Source organism: Suricata suricatta, chromosome X (assembly GCF_006229205.1).
Source record: "Suricata suricatta isolate VVHF042 chromosome X, meerkat_22Aug2017_6uvM2_HiC, whole genome shotgun sequence".
Lineage (NCBI taxonomy): Eukaryota > Metazoa > Chordata > Mammalia > Carnivora > Herpestidae > Suricata > Suricata suricatta.
This window is the reverse complement of record NC_043717.1, coordinates 80317283-80337862: the sequence shown is the minus strand read 5'-3', so window position 1 is coordinate 80337862 and position 20580 is coordinate 80317283. Positions and strand designations below refer to the sequence as shown.

General features: G+C 39.4%; 1 pseudogene; it reads left to right on the top strand.

The window, feature by feature from the left end:
- The window catches only part of LOC115283471, a 21956-nt pseudogene extending 3043 nt beyond the window's left edge, over positions 1–18913 (top strand).
- Positions 18914–20580: the final 1667 nt, after the last annotated feature.

The following is a 20580-nucleotide window of genomic DNA, read 5'->3' as shown; positions in this document are numbered from 1 at the left end:
TTTTGGTTTTCTTCTTCAATATTACTTTGGCTAAGACAACAAAAGGAAATAAAAGGCATCAGAATTGGCAAAGAAGAAGTCAAACTTTCACTTTCCACAGATGACATGATACTCTACATGGAAAACCCGATTGACTCCACCAGAAGCCTTCTAGAACTGATCAATGAATTCAGTATAGTTGCAGGATACAAAATCAATGTACACAAATTGGTTGCATTCTTATACACCAGTAATGAAGCAGCAGAAAGAGAAATCAAGAAACTGATCCTGTTCACAATTGCACGAAAAACCATAAAATACCTAGGAGTAAACCTAACCAAGGATGTAAAAGACCTATATGATGAAAACTATAGAAAATTTATGAAAGAGATTGAAGAAGACATCAAGAAATGGAAAATCATTCCATACTCATGGATCGGAAGAATAAATATTGTGAAAATGTTATTACTACCCAAAGCAATCTACACATTCAATGCAATCCCTATCAAAGTTGCTCCTCCGTTTACTTTGAATCACTTGCCTTGACTTGAAACTAGACGCTTAGAAACAATGACATTTAGAAAAGAATCCAAAGCAGGCTCCAGGCTCTGCTCCCTCAGCACAGAACCTAACATGGGGCTTGAACTCGAACTCTCAAATCGTGACCTGAGCTGAAGTTGGACCCTCAACCGACTGAGCCACCCAAGCGCCCCAAACTGCTTTCATTTTAATAAAGCTAGTGAAACCTCCCATGGAGAATTGAATATATTCCGTTTTCTTGTAGTCTGTCAGGCTCTTCATCGGTAGATGCATTTAATGATCCAAACATAAGTAGGTCAATAGAACATACAAATTTGCAGTTGACTTGGAATTTTCTGCTTATATATTCATAATGTTTTTTAGCATGCATCTTCTCAGCTTTCTTCAAGAAAAATGATGTCAGATTGATAGGTTGGTTGTTCGAGTAACTGAAGGAGGAACGCCTGTCAGTTATTTCTGTTTATAATATGCAGATATGTTTCTTTAATGTTTCTTGGAAATGTTGAGTTTTTTCCACAATATTAAAGATTGTTTAGGAAAAAAATTGATGAAAAAATATTTATTCTGGGGGCACCTTGGTGGCTCAGTTGGTTAAGGGACCAGCTCTTGATTTTGGCTCCTGTCATGATCTAACAGTTGGTGAGTTCTTGAGCCCTGCATCAGACTCTGTACTGACGATGTGAAGCCTACTTGGGATTCTCTTTTTCCCTCTCTCTCTTTGACCCTTCCTTGCTCATGCTATCTCTTTATGTCTCTCAAAATAAATCAATAAACTTAAAAATTTTTTTAAATATTTGTTTTGGATTATTAATCAATTCCTAGAAAGAATAATAACCTTAAAACAGAGTCAATTCAGAGACAATAAGGAACTCTTTTCTTTTTTCCCAGAAACAAAGGTGCAAAATTAACAACTCTTGTGTTGGGGATGTTTTCCTGTGCTTGTTTTTCCTGATAGATATGACTGAAACTGGAATGTTCTGAATTTAAACGTTCTTCTCTAAAAGTGTCCCTGAAATATTCTCTGGTAAATATCAAATGATTAAGAGAAAGAAGACATTTACTATTATGGTTGCATTCTGGAAATATTCCTTGGAAGTGATGATCTGAATATTTGTGGAAAGACATTTAGTAAACTGCATTTCTGCAAAGAGATTAAAAGCCTAGAAAAAAAGCATGTTACATGAAGGGACAGCAAAGATGAATTTGGCTGTGTTGAATGACCATGGTATGATCATTTGTGTGTGATTCCTACTCCTAGAAGGTAGAGAATCAGCTCAGAGTAAGACAAAATGGAGTCACAGTGGCCAATGTGAGCTCCAATATTAGTTGTTTCTCAGTGTCTGATGTTGGGCTTTGGGCGTGCCTATACAGATAAGCTATGTTACTGGTAAATAAAACTTGTTTGGAAAAGTCCACGGAAAAATTTTGGTGAGACAGAGTGGACTAAACTGATTTAGCAAAGACCCTCAGGTGTAACTATTACACCCAGTAAAGTGGGCCCTTCAAAGAAAGAACTGTCAAGAGTATGGAAGGCTGATGGATCACCCACACAATACAGGTGAAGACACTGCTCCAGAAGATGCTATTGGAGAGAAGATGCTATTGTCTTCTGTCTGTGCAGAAGACACCTTGACTGAACTCTGGGCTGACCCTTGTTTTGGGATCAAAGAAGATAAGACGGGTGTTTCACTGTTCACACTGAGATGCCTCTTTCTTGGCTCCTCTTAAGAGTGGTTCATTAACTTCACCTTCTAACTTTCTTGTGTGACTAGTTTGTGTGATAAGTTTTATGATAAACCACAAGATTTGTGAATAGAATATTGGCTACCTTTAGTTATGTGAAGTGTGCTGTAATCTGGTGATTCTTACCTGACCTTGCCATTCACCCTTACTCATGCACTGATATTGCCTGTTCAATTCCTTGCTTCTAAAGATGGTTCTATGGATAAGAAAGAGCATAGAGAGGAAGGTAGCCAAGCTGACTAACTTTATTTCACTGTGTGATCTTGGAGCAAGTCTTGTACACATCCATCCCTTTATTTACAAAATGCAGTAGTGAAATAAAGCATTTCTAAGTTTTCCACCAGTTCTAAAATTTCATGATAGTGACTGTCACTGTCCATGGTTACGCTTAGTCTCTGGACCCTGAAGGAATCAAGTTTATTTTGGTCCAACAATCATGGTCATGACCCAGTCAGCCTCTTGCCAGCAGAGCTGTGATTTCCTCTACTCTCTCCTGGAAATCCTCTCGAAATAGCTACTGTTAGGTTTCAGGCTCTTTTACCTGCCAAATTGCTTAACTCCTGTATCTAGCCCTAACTGGTGTTATTTTCTTATTTATGCCCACCTCTTCCTAAATAGGCTTGGAAGAAGGCTTAAACCACTGTGATACTGATTTACAGGAAATATATGCTTGGTCACTGAGATATGACCAAAATATATTTTTTATTGGTATTTGGTCTTCCACCACGGTTCCTGTCTCACAGATCATAAAACCCTTGGAATTTCCGGTGGTAAGGGTGGTAAATGTGTCTTTTGTTATGTTAATGAGGTGACTTTTAGAAAGTACTTCCCTAACTGAAGGATGGAGGGCTGGTTGCTAGGAAGACCAATTGTGTTATTAGAAGGTTGGAGGACCCCTGGATGGTTCAGTTGGTTAAGCATCCAACCTCCTCTCAGGTCATGATCTCAAGGTCGGTCTGTTGGTTTGAGCCCCAGGTCAGGCTCTCTGTTGACAGCTCAGAGCCTGGAGTCTGCTTCGGATTCTGTCTCCTCTCTCTCTCTCTCTTTGCCCCTTCCCCTCATGCTCAGTCTCTCAAAAATAAGTGTTTAAAAAATTCCAAAAAAAAGAGAGAGTTGGAACTTTCTGTCCAAAGAGGGGAGAGGGGTTAGAGGTTGAACCCATCACCCACGGCCAAAGATTTAATCAATCATGCCTATGCAATTAAGCCTCCATAAGACCCCAAAAAGACTGTGTTTGGAGAGCTTCTGGACTAGCAAACGTGTGGAGATTTGGGGAGAATGGTGAACTTAGAGAAAACACGGAAGGTCCTCATCCTCATAATGTGCCCTGTGCATCACTTCTCTCTGGCTGTTTCTGAATTCTACCTTTTATAATAAACTGGTGATCTAGTAAGTTGTTTCTCAGAGTTCTGTGAGCTGCTTTAGCTCCTCTGAGGGGGAGTTCTTGGGAACTGCTGACTAATAAGTAGGCAGTCCGAAGTGCAGATGATAGCCTGGATTTGTGACTGGTATCTGAAATCCAAGGAGCGTGTCATTGGAACCTCCAATCTGTAGCTGCTCAGTCAGAAGTACATCTGAAGTGGGAGTCGGAGGGCAGTCTTGCAAGACGGAGCCCTTAACCTGTGGAACTTGATGTTCTCTATGGATGGTGTTGGAACTCAGCTGACTTCTTGGACATCCTACTGGTGTTGTGTGTGTGGGAACACCCTCCCACTCCCCGTGTTGGAATTGGGTCCTGGAACACTAGAAGAGTTGGTGTCAGTGTAGTGGGATTTGCTAACATGACCCTGGCTCCCAGCAACATGTGGCTTGGGATGAGAAAAGATGAAAGGGGGGAGGGGAATAAGGAACCTTTGATTCTCGGTGTCCCTGAGGTCACCCATGGTATGGAGCAGCAGCTGTGCTAAGGGGAAAACTAGCCTGTTGGATTGGATGAAAACCCTGCTAAGGCCTATTTACCTTGAGAAGGGAGACTTCTTAACCCTCCTTATGAAAACCAAGTGGAATATCCCAGATGAAGCAGCTCATTTGCTTTGTATGCAAGACATAAGCAACTCATTTTATGATGACCAAGATATTCACTGGTTGAATAACCCTGTTACCTTGGCCATGATAAATGCTGTGGTTAAGGAGTCTCCCCATTCACATGGGTATTTCATATAACCTTATTGCTGCAAAACCAAAAAACAGTTGATTTGTAGCCTTTATTGTATACTATAATAAACTGTTTATCTTGTCTCCCTGAGTTCTGTGAGTTGCTCTATCAAATGAATCAAACCTAACAGCGTGGTCACTGGAGCCTTCAATCTGTAGCCAGTCCATCAGAAGCACCTGGGATATGTGACTGGTGTCTGAAGTCAGCGGGGGGAGGGGGGTGGACTGTCTTGTGGAACTGAATCCTTAACCAGTGGAATCCAATGCTGTCTCCAAGTAGACAGTGTCAGAATTGAGTTGGTGTTCTAGAATTGCTTGGACTTTGGTAAGGGGTGGAAGGGACACCCCCACTGGAATTGAGTCTTGGAATCCTAAAAAAGAAAGACCCACTTTATCCTGGGTTTCCTGCTGTTTCCTGATTCATTGTTTTTTTTTTTTTTAATCTCACATATCTTATTCTGAATATATTTTTCCCCCTCTACTTAATATATACTTAGGGGCAACTGCAAAAAAATCCTTACTAAGTTTTTCCCTTATGACTCTTCTCTTGGTGTCTACCTCTTTTCCAATGAGATGTGAATCCTACTTTAGAGACTCCCAGAGGAAAAAGACTGAATTGGCTATATAATTGGAATTAAAAAAAAAATACAGCAGGGTATCCAGCAGGGTGGGGATTATCAATTGTCTTGAGTGGTGTTCTCTTTTGAATAAACCAATATCAGTTGGTAGAGATTTTATGATTTTCTCTGCTCCTGGGTATTATAAAACAGATATACCATATTGCTCAAGACTTTCAAGTTACAGAGTTGCTTTTATTTTTTTCCCTCACTCACATTTATAGTTGTAATGTAAACTGGGACAATGATCTAAAGATAGAGCATTTAGAATTAAACCCTTTGAAGGTATCAAAAATATGTACATTTTTACCTTCTCCTCTACCTTTATTTTCAACTAAATGTCAATCAATCCTTAATAACCCTTTCTCCCTCTCTCTCCTCACTCCTCTCTCTCTCTCTTTCTCAAAGTCAAATATGGCTGATCTTCAAGTACTGGTATCTATGTCTCTATCCTATCTCTGTATATCCAAATGAATTAGCATTGCCAACAATTTGTTCACTTATATACAAATAAAACTACTTGCTGGGATTGCTGTATTACAGGTAAGGCCTACACATTCCCCATCATATCCTATATTATGTCTCATATTATACCTATTACTGGGTCTAGGCAAATGTTAGAGAAGGAGCATAGATCCACTCATTCATATACCTTTCATTCATGGGAGATCACTGGTCCCTATTATTTCTGCCTGTAATAATTGACACCTATTAAGCACCTAATCTGGGACATGCACCTTTCTAAATGCTATATATGCATTACCTCATTTAATCTTGCTCCCTGGATTATTGAATAAGTGCTATTTTTGTCTCCATATTAAAAATGGGAAAAAGTAAGTTACAAGGAAGTTAAGTAACCTGTAAAGCCACAGAGTTAGTAACTGACAGAGCTATGATTTAAAGGCAGCAGTCTGGTCCCTAAAGGAAATCTTTAGAGGAAATATGGACATTCTCTGGTGATAATAGTAGTCCTGACAGAGGTGGTCCTTTTGAAGGATGAAATAGCTAGCCTACTACCAGGTAAAAATGGAGGAATCAAGAAATGCAGTTGTGGGGCGCCTGGGTGGCACAGTAGGTTAAAGGTCCGATTTCAGCTCAGGTCATGATCTCACGGTTCGTGGGTTGAAGCCCTGCATCTGATTCTGTGCTGACAGCTCAGAGCTTGGAGCCTGCTTTGGATTGTGTGTCTCCCTCTCTCTCTGCTCCTCCCCCATTCATGCCCTGTCTCTTTCTGTCTCTCAAGAATAAATAAAAGTTAAAAAAAAAAAAAGAAATGCACTTGTCACATCTAAAATTGTTTCCTCACCACTCAAGTACAATACTTGGAGATATTTGAAGAGGATTATTAAGGTTGCTTTTATAATAAGAATTTTACTCAGAAATAGTAGTGTATTAAACCATTGCCATACATTACCAAGTTGGCTATTCATCAAATTTATTAGTAAAATTAAGAAACACTCATATAGCATATTAGGAAAATTAAGGAACATTCATATAACATAACATGGAAAACGACACAAGATATGGTTTCCAAACTACATTGAGGTACCCCAGGAAGATGCAGGGAATTCATAGGAGAGGAGCTTTGGAATATTTTAAAATTTAAAGGGAAATAGTATTATATTTAACATATGTCAGTCATCACATGGAATACTAGCTCAAGGTATTTCAAAGTTTCAGCAATGGATTGTGCTACATTGTTTTTGATGATATCATACATGTAGTAAGCTGGGATTTTGGCAGTTCCTGTGATTAAAAAGCTAGTACTGGGTGAAAACCTTGGTAGAGCATGAAATGAGGGTGTCCAATCTTATTTTTATTTTATTTTTTAAATGCTTTATTTATTTTTGAGAAATAGAGCATCAACAGAGGAGGGGCAGAGAGAAGAGGGACAGAGGATCCAAAGCAGACTCTGCACAGATAAGAGTGGGGGCTCGAACTCACGAGCCGTGAGATCATGACCTGAGCCAGAGTCCGACGCTCAAGTGACTGAGCCACTCAAGTGCCCTCCAATTGGATTTTAAAAGTTTAAGAAGTTGTGCAGGAAATTGTATCCCATTAGTAAGCAATTATGATTATTTAAAAGTGAAATAGAAATATATTGTCTAATTTACGCATATTGTTTTTTTAAGTTGTCGGTAGGTTGTTAGGACATAGTTTCTAAACTTCCAGGGAAGATGGTGGAGTAACAGGATCCTAAGCTTATCTCATTCCATGGATACAACTAGATAACACCCACATCAGTGTAAATAACCCAGAAAACAACCCAACGTCTGTCAGAACAAACTCTCCACAGCTAAATGTAGAGAAAAGGCCACATTGAAAAGGGTAGGAAGGGCATGGATATGATCAGGAGCTAAATGGACCTGCAGGTCTATCCATCAGAGGGAGAGACACTGCGAGCATGCAGGCAAATAGGTGATGGCTGATTAAGACTACACTTACCATCATGAGCACTGAGTAATTTATGGGAATGTTGAATTGCTACACTGATGCCTGAAATTGGTATAACACTGTATGTCAACTGTATTGGAACTAGGAAGAAAACTGCAAAAACCACCACCACTAAATTGTTTGAAATTAACTAATTTGAGATTGAGGTCTTCTCTTGGCCCGGGGGGCAGGAGGGATGAACACAATTACTGAGACATTAAGTGATCTGTGAGCAGAATAATGTAGGGAGCTTCTGGGAACAGATTATAACATATATTTCTTCTGTGGGTAGAATTTAGGCTGGAATTGCACCATCTGAATGGGCATGTGAATGGATGGAAAGTGTTGCAGAAAGGAAATGGAGTGGCTCTAAAGGAAAACTATAGACCCAAATCACCCATGAATCCATTAGACTCTAAGCTCTGTGAGGATAAAGCAACCATGTGAATTTAATTCTCTTGTGGTTGCCCAGTGTCTAGCATATTTTCTGGCAGAGCAAGTATTTTCTAAAGGAAGAATGAGTGGGATCTCTTTCTAGCATGATCTCAATAGTTCAGTTGGGCCAGCTGGCAAATAAAGTCGACAATTGCACTCATTCTCTCTCGCAGTCTAAAATGGAAACACGGTATTTGATTATATCATAGCTTGCATGCACGCTGCTCTCTTGGCCAACAATGACTGCTCCCTAGGAATTAGTGCCACTTTCACCCTGCTACTTACTACTTTCCTCCTAAGCTGGGGATACTCAAACAGCTCTTTTGGGAACTAAATACTGTATCAGGCTCAACATCATCGATGAATTCAGAACACTGTTGTTGGGTACATCTACACTGATTCATTGATTTCTGACCTTTCTTGCCTTGGCTAACTTCCAGTATAATTAGTTCTTACCACTGTCTTCACTTGCTAACCAGTTGATCTTAGGCTTGTTTCTAGCCCCTGGTGATCTGAGGAGCCACGTTATTCACATTGAGAAATACAAAGGGCTAGAAATAAACTTCCTCAATCTAGTATAGAGTATTTAAGAGAATGCTGTACAACAGATCAGACATTATGGTGAAACAGCGGTTGTGTTTACTTCGAAATGAGGAACAAGATAGCATAGCTCAGTATCAGTATTTCTATTAATCATGAGCCAGAGGTCCTAGTAGTGTACGAAACAATACCGAGAAACACAAATTATAAGTTTTGGAAAGCTTGAAACAAAAACTGATTATTTCCACATGACAAAATAGTCTGTCAGAAAACTAAAAATGTAACCACAGATACATTATCAAAACTATCTTAGAAATTAAGGTTGCTAGATGTGATATTAAAACATTAAATTTCAGTCCTATCTACCCATATCAAAAAACTACAAAGTACAACTTGAAATCAAACAACATATAAGAGAAATTTTTACAAATTAGGTTCCATTTTCTGCTTCCCACATAATGGAGTAACGGGTACTCTTTCTTCCAAAACAACTAGAAAACCGGGCAAAGTTTCTAAAACCTGTTTACAAACAGACAGAAAGTGAATGACTTTTTCCTGGAAAGAACTGAAAACAATGAGATGAGCTTTATGATCATTTTTGTCATTCTTCCTGGAGGTACTTTCTGGATCAAACAAACAAGGAGTAGAAAACCAAATAGAGAACAGACATTTGGCTGATATGAGAGGATAGATATTGGCCTTTGGGAGGGCTGACCTACCTGAAATTTGAGAACAAGAGGGACCTTTCCAAAGAAAGTGTTCTAGCGTATTTGTTGGCGATTCCTTGACTCTGTTGCGTAATATTAAGACACCCATGAAGAAGGTGAAAACCCATGGTGAAAAAAAATAAAACAGCTCTCAGATGAACAATCCTCTGAGCTTTCTCAGGGCTTTGAAATAGTCTAATTCAAAGCAGCTAGTGTGAAATTTGGCGTGCATCTAAATAATTCAGTTGAGAATCCCATTCATGTCATACCCTAGGAATAACTATGTTGCCCTAGAGTAAATGCCGCTCCCGACTCATGCTACAAAGCCTAAAACACACTTCTAAAGAATCAGGCAGATCCAAAAGCAGACTTAATGCCACTCATAACACAATGCAGGCACTGGCTAAAACAAGATAACAACTTCTACTCCTTGGCCATGTAAAGTTCACACTATGAAAGCCTCCAATTCCTATTAGTAGACATGCAAAGGAGCAGGAAAATGTGACCTATAACTTGAATGGAAATAACTCAATGGGAACAGATGCAGGAATTAGAGAGATGGTAGAGTTTGCAGACAAATATTTTAGACAGCTGTTATAAATATGCCCAAGGAATTGCAGAAACACATAAAAATGAAGAGAGAAACGAGTGCTACGAAAAGAATCAAAGTAATATTCTACTGCTGAGCAAGATACTAGTGAGAATGAAAACTCTACTGGATGAGAAAAGCAGAGAGTTAAATACTGAAGAATATGGGCTAGATCCTTTAAGACACAGAAATGGAAACTATCCAAACTGAGCTATAGTGAGAGAAAATAATGAATAAAGTTAGCAGACCATCAGGGAATCTAGCTAACATATGTATAATTGTAATATCAGAAGTGGAGAGGAGCAAAAAAGGAAATTAGAAAATAATGGCTGAAATTTTCCAAGTTTGAGAAGCGGTATAAACACAGATCCAAGAATCTTTGCCAAGTTTAAGCAGGAAAAAAAAACAGTAACATGAAAGCATATCATGATCAAAGAACTGAAAACCAGTAGCAACGAAAAAATTCAGTCAGCTAAAGGAAAGATGAATACACAAACAGAAAGAACTTTTTTTAAAGATGGCAGAAGGGTGCCTGGGTGGCTCAGTTGGTTAAGCATTCAACCTTTGTTTTTGGTTCACGTCATGATCTCATGATGCGTGAGTTCAAGCCTCACTTCAGGCTCTATGCTAACAGTGAAAAGCCTGCTTGGGATTTTCTCTCTCCTTCTCTCTCTGTCTGTCCCCTGCTCATGTATGTGTGTATGTGTGCATGCTCTATCTCTCTCTCTCTCTCTCTCAAAATAAATAAACTTAAAAACAATAAAAAATAAAAGATGGAAGATATTTGTTCAGAAAAACAAATGCATGCCAGAAGACAGTGAGACTTAGAATAAGTGCTGAAAGAAATGCAAAAAGTACTTTGCCTAGAATTTTCTTCCAGTGAAAATATTCTTTAAAAAAGAAGGCAGATGGGCACCTGGGTGGCTCAGTCAGTTCAGGGTCCCTACTTTTTTTTTTTAACTTTTTAATTTACACCCAAGTCTATCCCCTGCATAGAACACTCAGTGCTCATCCCAATGCATGTACTCCTCCCTGCCCCTTGCCCATCTAGCCCATCCCCCCACCCACAACCCTTCCCGCAACCCTCAGTTTGTACTATGTATTTAAGAGTCTTTTGTGTTTTGTCCCCTTCCCAGTTTTTATATTGTTTTTCCTTCCCTTCCCTTATGTTCATCTGTTTTGTATCTATCTTATATTCCACATATGAGTGAAGTCATATGATATTTGTCTTTCTCTGACTGACTAATTTTGCTTAGCATAATACACTCTAGTTCCATCCATGTTGTTGCAAATGGCAAAGTTTCGTTCTTTTTGATTGTTGAGTAATATATATACATATACATCACATCTTCTTTATCCATTCATATGTCAATGGACATTTGGGCCCTTTCTGCACTTTGGCTATGGTCAATAGCACTTCTATAAACATTAGAATGCATGTGCCCCTTTGAAACAGCACACCTGTATCCTTTGGATAAATACCTAGTAGTGCAATTGCTGGGTTGTAGGGTAGTTCTATTTTTAATTTTTTGAGGAAACTTCATACTGTTTTTCCAGAGTGGCTGCACCAGTTTGCATTCCCACCAGCAGTGCAAAAGGGTTCCTCTTTCTCTGCATTCCTTGGTGACATCTGTCATTGCCTGAGTTGTTCATTTTAGCCACTCTGGCAGGTGTGAGGTGGTATCTCATTGTGGTTTTGATTTGTATTTCCCTGATGATGACTGATGTTGAGCATTTTTTCATGTGTCTTTCAGCCATCTGGATGCCTTCTTTGGAAAAGTGTCTATTCATGCCTTTTGCCCCTTTCTTCACTGGATTATTTGTTTTTTGAGTGTTGAATTTGATAAGTTCTTTATAGATTTTGGATACTAATCCTTTATCTGATAGGTCATTTGCAAATATCTTCTTCTCCCATTCCATCAGTTGCCTTTTAGTTTTGCTGGTTGTTTCCTTCACTGTGCAGAAGCTTTTTATCTTGATGAGGTCCCAATAGTTCACTTTTGCTTTTGTTTCCCTTGCCTCCAGAGATGTGTTGAGTAAGAAGTTGTTGTGGCCGAGGTCAAAGAGGTTTTCTCCTCTAGAATTTTGATGCCTTCCTGTCTTACTTTTAGGTGTTTCATCCATCTTAAGTTTATTTTTGTGTATGGTGTAAGAAAATGGTCCAGGTTTATTTTTGCTGCATGTTGCTGTCCAGTTTTCCCAACACTACTGAAAAGATTGTCTTTTGTCCATTGGATATTCTTTCCTGCTTTGTCAAAGATGAGTTGGCCATATGTTTGTGGGTCCATTTCTGGGTTCTCTGTTCTGTTCCATTGATCTGAATATCTGTTTTTGTGCCGGTACCATACTGTCTTGATGATAATACAGCTTGAGGTCTGGAATTGTGATGCCTCCAGCTTTGGTTTTCTTTCTCAACATTACTTTAGCTATTCGGGGTCTTTTCTGGTTCCATACAAATTTTAGGATTGTTTGTTGTTGCTGTGAAGAATACTGGTGTTATTTTGATAGGGATTGCATTGAATATGTAGATTGCTTTGTGTAGTATCTACATTTTAACAATATTTGTTCTTCCAATCCATGAGCATGGACTATTTTTCCATTTCTTTGTGTCTTCCTCAATTTCTTTCATGAGCTTTCTATAGTTTGCAGTGTATAGATTTTTCACCTCTTTGGTTAGGTTTATTCTTAGGTATTTTATGGTTTTGGTGTAATTGTAAATGGTATTGATTCCTTTATGTCTTTTTCTGCTGCTTCATTATTGGTGTATAGAAATGCAACCGATTTCTGTGCATTGATTTTATATCCTGCGGCTTTGCTAAATTCATGGATCTGTTCTAGTAGTTTTTTGGTGGAATCTTTTGGGTTTTCCATATAGAGTATCATGTCATCTTCAAAGAGTGAACGTTTGACTTCCTCCTTACTGATATGCATGCCTTTTATTTCTTTGTGTTGCCTGATTGCTGAGGCTAGGACCTCCACTACTATGTTGAATAACAGTGGTTAGAGTGGACATCCCTGTCGTATTCCTGACCTTAGGGGAAAACCGTCAATTTTTCCCCATGAGGATGATATTAGTGGTGGGACTTTCATCTATGGCTTTTATGATATTGAGGCATGATCCTTCTATCCCTACTTTCTTGAGGGTTTTTTTTTTTAATCAAGACAGGATGCAGTATTTTGTCAAATGCTCTCTCTGCATCAATTGAGAGGGATCATGTGGTTCTTATTCTTTATTTTATTAATGTAATGCATCACAGTGATTGATTTGCAGATATTGAACCAGCCCTGCAACCCAGGAATAAATCTCACTTGATCGTAGTGAATAATTCTTTTAATGAATAATTCTTTTAATAATTCTTTTAATCAAGGAAATTGGTCTGTAGTTCTCCTTTTTAGTGGGGTCTTTGTCTGGTTTTAGAACCAAAGTGTACCGACTCTTGATTTCTGCTCAGGTCATGATCTCAAGGTGCATGGGATTGAGCCCCGTGTTGGGCTCCATACTGATAGCCTGGAGCCTGCTTGGGAATCATTCTCTCCCGCTCTCTCTGCCTTTTCTCTGCTCACATTCTCTCTTTCAAAAAAAAAAAAGAAACTTAAGAAAAAGAAGGAACAATAAACACAAAAGTTAGTCAAACAAAAGCTGCAATAATTCAGTTTCAGTGTTCATACATCACAAAAACCAGTTAAAGGAAGTTCTTCAGATTGAAGGAAAAATCATATCAGATATCATTTTAAATTATATAAAAGAATCTAGAGTGATAAGCATAAAGAATAAGTGGGTGAGTGTAAAAGTTGCTTTTATCATTAGCTTACCACCTGAAACAACAAATAAACCACGCATGTATATTAAAATTGTAACTCCAAATACTGGACACTGGAGAATGATGGACATTGGTCCCCAAGAATCAGAAAAGAAATAATCTGTTCCCTAATATTGCGCAAGTAGTGCCTAGAACAAATCTCCAGGCCACAGAGAATGGGACAGGGGGCTCCGGGAGTCTGGGGAAGCCAAGGCAGCCAGAATTCATAGGGACAAGTGAAGAAGAAAGAACCACACACGAAGGGAACTCGGTATCTGCAAAACAATCTCCTGGAATATTTAGCTAAATATTGATCCATGCATGAGTGAGGTTGCGGAAAGAATCACACACAAGAATTACAGAAAACAATCTTCAGAGCCTGTAGAAGGCTAGGCAGAAATCCCATTCCCACTCTCCAAAGTGAACAATCTCAAGAGCATTGTGTAGAGTTCTCAGAAGTTTTTTGTTTGTTTGTTTTTGATTTTGTGTATTTGTCAGGAGCAGTAAAAAAAAATGATGCTAGATTAAACAGTGCTTTGATATCAACTAACAACTATAAAAACAGTACCCAAAGGGATCAAACCTTTTTCCATGTAACTTAAATAAGTCCCAGAACGGAACTCAAGAATATTTTTAGAAATGTCAACCTATCCATCACCAAACAAGATGAAATTCACAATGTCTGTTATCCAACCAAAATTAACAGCCATGCAATGAATAATGAACATAGTAACATAACAATAAGAAACATTTTTCAACCATAAATGACCCACAAATTGACATGATAAATTAAGTAGACATTAAAATAGTTATTATAGTTCCATATTTTCAAGAAGCTATAGAAAAATTGAATATATTACATAGAGACAAGGAATATATAAATAGAATCTAGTAGAATTCCTAGAGATAAAATCCTAATGCCTAAGATAAAAAATACACTGAATGTTATTAACAGCAGAGCAGACAGTATAGAATAAATGACTAGTGGATGTTATAATAGAAACTATCTGAAATGAAACAGAGAGGAAAAATGAATAAGGCATACATGCACTGTAAAAACAAAACAAAACAAAACCCAAGTTACCAATATATGGGGAATTGGAGTCCTTGAAGGAGAGGGGGAATAGAAAGAATACTTGAATCAATGTCTAAAATTTTGATGAAAATGATCAACTTATAGTTTCAGGAAGTTGAAGGAGCTCTAAGGACAAGATACATGAAGAAAATGACCTTAAGTTATGTTGTGATCAAATTATGTGAAACTATCAATAAAGAGAAAATCTTTTTTTAATTTTTTTGTTAAAAATTTCTTTGAGTTATTTATTTATTTTTAAGGGTGAGGAGGGGGAGAGAGAGAGAGAGAGAGAGAGAGAGAGAGAGAGAGAAAATCCCAAGCAGGCTCCACACTGTCAGTGCAGAGCCCTACATGGGGCTTCAAGCCACCACCCCACAACCATGAGATCATGACCTAAGCTGAAATCAATGCTCAGATGCTCAAGTGACTGAACCACCCAGGTGCCCAATAAAGAGAAACTCTTTTTGAAATGTTTTTATTTATTTTAGAGAGAGACAGAGAGAGACAGTGTGAGCAAGGGAGGGTCAGAGAGAGAGGGAGACAGAATCCGAAGCAGGCTCCAGGCTCTGAGCTGTCAGCACAGAGCCTGACACCGGGCTCGAACCCAAGAACCATGAGATCATGACCTGAGCCGAAGTCGGACGCTTAACCTACTGAGCCACCCAGCCGCTCCAAGAGAATATCTTAAAAGCATTTAGAGGAAAGGAAATAATATGCTTTTTATATGCAATAGGACAAAGATAAGGACAATGGTAGATTTCTTATTGAAAATAATATGAGCTGGAACACAGTGGATCACAAATCCTTTACTCAGTAAAAATTTCTTTCAAAAATTAAGGCAAATGGGGTGCCTGGGTGGCTCAGTTGGTTCAGCGTCCAACTTCAGCTCAGGTCATAATCTCACAGATTGTGGGTTCAAGCCCCGCATCAGGCTCTGTGCTGATATGCTAGGAGCCTGGAACTTGCTTCTGATTCTGCGTATCTTTCTCTCTTTCTCTCTCTGTTCCTCTCTCACTTGTACTCTGTCTCTCTCAAAAATAAATAAACATTAAAAAAAAATAAATGTGAAGGAAGCACAAGGGGAAGAGACTTCCAGTAAATCCTGTCCTGAAAAGACAGTAATAAAAATGGACAAAACTCTTTTTAAAAAACAACTGCAGGGGCTCCTGGGTGGCTCAGTCAGTTAAGCGTCTGACTTTTGATTTCAGTTCAACTCATAATCTCACGGTTCATGAGTTCAACTCCCGCATTGGGCTCTGCACTGACAGTGTGGAGACTGCTTGGAATTCTGTTTTTCTCCTCCTCTTTCTGCCTCTTCTTTGCTCATGTTCTCTCTCAAAATAAATAAATAAACTTGAAAAAAGTAAAAATAGAAAGTAAACAACTACAATTTTAAGACTCTGGAAACTTGACAAAGGCATTAAACAGTTTAAGAAGTGTTTATTCACGAAAATTTACCGAATCCTAGGAAGAACAGTGGAAGTCTATGATGTCTTAATTTGGGGCTGTTCCCAATATAACCACCCCTCCTGACTCCATAATGAAGAAATACTACCAGGGCAGTAGGAGGGGCTAAGGTTTTTTGGATCGGAGTTTTAAAAATTCCACATACAATGGTGGTGTTTTGCAGCTGAGGCCCGAGACACCATGGAGTGGAGAAAAAGACATCCCCACATTTCTCATGTTTGAATTCCTGACCCATGAATTCCATGAGTCACAATCAATGACTGATTTACATCCTAAGTGCTGGGCTAATTTGTCACACAGCCATACTAACTGGAAGGTGTCGGTTACATGGACATGAGATGCTGACCTAAAAGGGAAACCTGGCGTGGTAGTGTTTTGAGTACCAGATGTTAAGCCAAAGTTGGAAGACCCTTCAGATTATTAATGGAAGCATGAAGGCCATCAGAAAATGGGTCATTTAAGGCTTAAGGCAAACTAAGGAATTTGTTATTGGAACATGGAGGAAAGGAAAACCTTGTTCTATAGTGGTGGAAAGTTTAGGCAAATGTTACCTGCGGGTATCTGGAAATAGAAAAAATACATAATAAATTGAATAATGTAACTAAGGAGATTTGAGGTAAAGTATCAAAGGTTCCTTCTGTCTTCTTGTTGCTTATAGGAAAATACTAGAGAGATTATTCAAAGCAAGATCTGTTAAATACAAACAAAGTTTCAAAAACTTATTGTAGGCTTTCCAAGATTCTAGGATTAAAGAAAGTTTTCAGAGAAAAGAGCAAATGCATAGTAAGATTATATGATCCTTTGTAAGACCAAAGAAAAATCTAATGTGGTACTTCCAAGAAATATTTAATTGAACAAAAGCTCCCTTAAAGATCTTTAAGGGCAGGGGCGGGGCGCCTGGGTGGCACAGTCAGTTAAGTGTCCCACTCTTGGTTTCGGCTCAGGCTACTATCTTGCGGTTTGTGAGTTCAAGCCCCACATCAAGTTCTGCACTGACAGTGAGGAGCCTGCTTGGGATTCTCTTTCTCCTTCCCTATCTCTCTGCCCCTCCCCCACTCACGCGCGCTCTCTCTCTCTCTCTCTCTCTCTCTCTCTCTCTCTCTCTCTCTCTCTCTCAAAAAACAAAAGATAAAAAAATAAAAATAAATAAGTAAATAAATAAATATCTTTGAGAACTTGTCCCCAGATCTTCTTAATGTAACAATGGAATTTGCAATTTCTAAATAGCGTTCATGGGGCACTTGGGTGGCTCAGTTGGTTAAGCATCCAATTCTTGGTTTGGATGTTGAGCTTCGTGAGTTCAAGCCTCATGTCTGGCTCTATGCTGACAGTGCAGAGGCTGCTTGGGATTTTCTCTCATCCTCTGTCTCTCTGTCCTATCCCTGCTCATGCTCTCTCACTTGCTTTCTCTCAAAATATATAAATAAAAACATTAAAAATAAAATAAAGAGCATTCATTATTCCTCAGAAGTCAAATAGGAAAGGGCACCTGGGTGGCTCAGTTGGTTAAGCATCTGACTTTGGCTCAGGTTATGATCTCACAGTTCATGAGTTTTTAAGCCCCACATCAGACTCTGTGATGACAGCAAAGAGCCTGGAGTCTGCTTCAGATTCTATGTCTCCCTCTCTCTCTGCACTTCCCCTGCTCATGCTCTGTGAAAAAATAAATAAACATTAAAAAGAATTCTTAAAAAAAAAGCCAACACTGAAAAAAAAAAAAAGAAGTCAAACAGGATACCCAAATAGAGCAGGGCTAAACTGAAAGAGATTTATGAATGTGGCTTTTGTTAATGGAGAAGATTATGTACTGATTTATAAGAAAATCACTATGTTTTTTTGAAAGTGGCTGGCAGATAGATGATTCTGTTCAGGATGTTTTGTACTGAAAGAAGTTTGTTTGGAGGTTATTTTGACAATGAAGCAAGCGGAGGACCTTGAAGCCTTTGAGACCTCATCATACTTCTCTGCACAAGGTCAAGTGATTTGTCTGCAATCCTGTGGGATGTGAGTGCAGGGCAGTGTATTTATGGCATCCAGACCCACACTTGTGCAGCAGTGAAGTTTGATGGGCAGAAGCTTGTGACACGTTCCTTCGATAGCACTATAAGACTTGCTGGGGATGGAGTTTCTGAGCCAGGAGCCAGCACTTCCGGGGGCGCTCAGGGATGGTGTTTAGCGTTGACTACAATGATGAACTGGATACCTTGGTGAGGGGCTCTGAAGACTTCGCTGTGAAAATATGGGCTTTAACTGCTGGGACTACCTGAACACACTCACCCACACATGGAATGGGTTGCCAAAGTCATTTTGTAAGAGTGTGATATCAAGTCTCTTTTGCACAGCCTTGGAGACAACACACTCATAAGGGTGGACAGATATGAGATCAAGATTTGACCTACGGGGAGAGAAACCAACTGCAAGTAGTTAAAGACATTGTCTCCGAAGATAGAAGTATCTGCCTGAAGCCAAGACTTCAGTCAGATGGCAAATGCATTGTAGTTTGGTTCTGGGTCTCTACCAGTGGGACTTTGCCACTTACGATATTCTCAGGATTATCAAGACTCCTGAGATAGCAAACATGACCTTGCTTGGCTTTGGAGATATATTTGCCCTGCTGTTTGACAACCACTACTTGCACATCATGAACTTGCAGACAGAGAGCCTGATTGGCCGTTGGCCTATGTCAGAGTATAGGAAATCAAAAAGAGGCTCAAGCTTCTTGGCAGGAGAAGCATCCGGCTCAGTGGACTGGGTGGAATGACATGGGCTTGGTCTTTGCCATCAGCATGCTTGACTACAGTATTTGCCTGGTGTACTGGAGGGAACACAGCTGACGCCAAGTGCTTACCACCACTGGCTTAGGGTGTCAAGGTTGTGGGTTTTCAGTGCAACCTCAGTGGCGGCTGATTTCATGGACCAAAGTTCTCATCCCACGATATCGCTGCTCAGTGCACATTCACTCATGTATGTTTGCCAGGGGCCCAGGGCTTGTGGCAGGCAGAGAGCTTCTTTTATTGATGTGTGGCGGAGCATGTGAATGAGGTAGGCCATTGACTTCATTTGTACTGAGCTCTTTTGCTCAGTATAGGAGGATACATTTTGGGTTCCTCTTTCTTGAATATTGCTTTTAGGTAAAAGAAGTTAAATGGCTCATTAATCTGCTAGTTGGTTGCCTACAAAAAACACATTCACTCTAAAAAAAGAACCTCCTTGACCTCAACCGCAGCAATTTCCTACTCGACACATCCCCAAAAGCAAGGGAAATGAAAGCAAAACTGAACTCTTGGGACCTCATCAAGATAAAAAGCTTCTGCACTGCAAAGGAAACAACCAAGAAAACTAATAGGCAACTGACAGAATAGGAAAAGATAGTTCCAAATGACATATCAGATAAAGGGCTAGGATCCAAGATCTACAAGGAAGTCACAAAACTCCACATCCAAAAAACAAGTAACCCAGTGAAAAAATGGGCAGAAGACATAGACACTTCTCCAAAGAGGAAATCCAGATGGCCTATAGGCCCATGAAATGATGCTCAACATCACTCATCATCAGGAAAACACAAATCAAAACCACACTGAAATACCACCTCACACCAGCCAGAGTGGCTGAAATGAACAAATCAGGAGACTATAGATGCTGGCGGGGGTGTGGAGAGATGGGCACCCTCCTACACTGTTGGTGGGAATGTAAACTGGTGCAGCCGCTCTGGAAAACAGTATGGAGGTTCCTCAAAATCTATCAATAAAACTCCCCTCTGACCCAGCAATATCACTGCTAGGGATTTACCCAAGGGATACAGAAGTGCTGATGCATAGGGGCACATGTACCTCAATGTTCATAGCAGCACTGTCAACAATAGCCAAAACATGGAAAGAGCCTAAATGTCCATCACCTTATGAATGGATCAAGAAGATGTGGTATATATCTATACAATGGAATATTACATAGCAATGAGAAAGAATGAACTATGGTCATTTGTAGGAAAGTGGATGGACCTTGAGGGTGTCATGCTAAGTGAAATAAATCAGGCGGAGAAGGACAGATACCATATGTTTGCACTCATAGGTCTAACAGGAGAACAGGAGAAACCTAATGGAGGATCAGGGGGAGGGGAAGAGGGAAAGAGAGTTGGGGAGAGAGAGGGACACAAAACCTGAGAGACTATTGAATGCTGAAAATGAACTGAGGGTTGAAGGGAAAGGGGGAGGGGGGAAAAGAGGTGGTGGTGATGGAGGAGGGCACTTGTGGGGAAGAGCACTGGGTGTTGTATGGAAACCAATTTGACAATAAACTATTAAAAAAAACAGAGAAAAACAAAAAACAAAACAAAACAAAACAAAATAAATAAATTTTTAATGCTACTATGTTTGGATGCCATTTTAGCTACATCTTATAAAGTAAAACATACATTTTCCATACAGTACCACCCACGATTTCAATCCTACGTATGCATCTAAGTTTAAAGAATTTGTATCTTCTTACAAAACATTATGTTCAT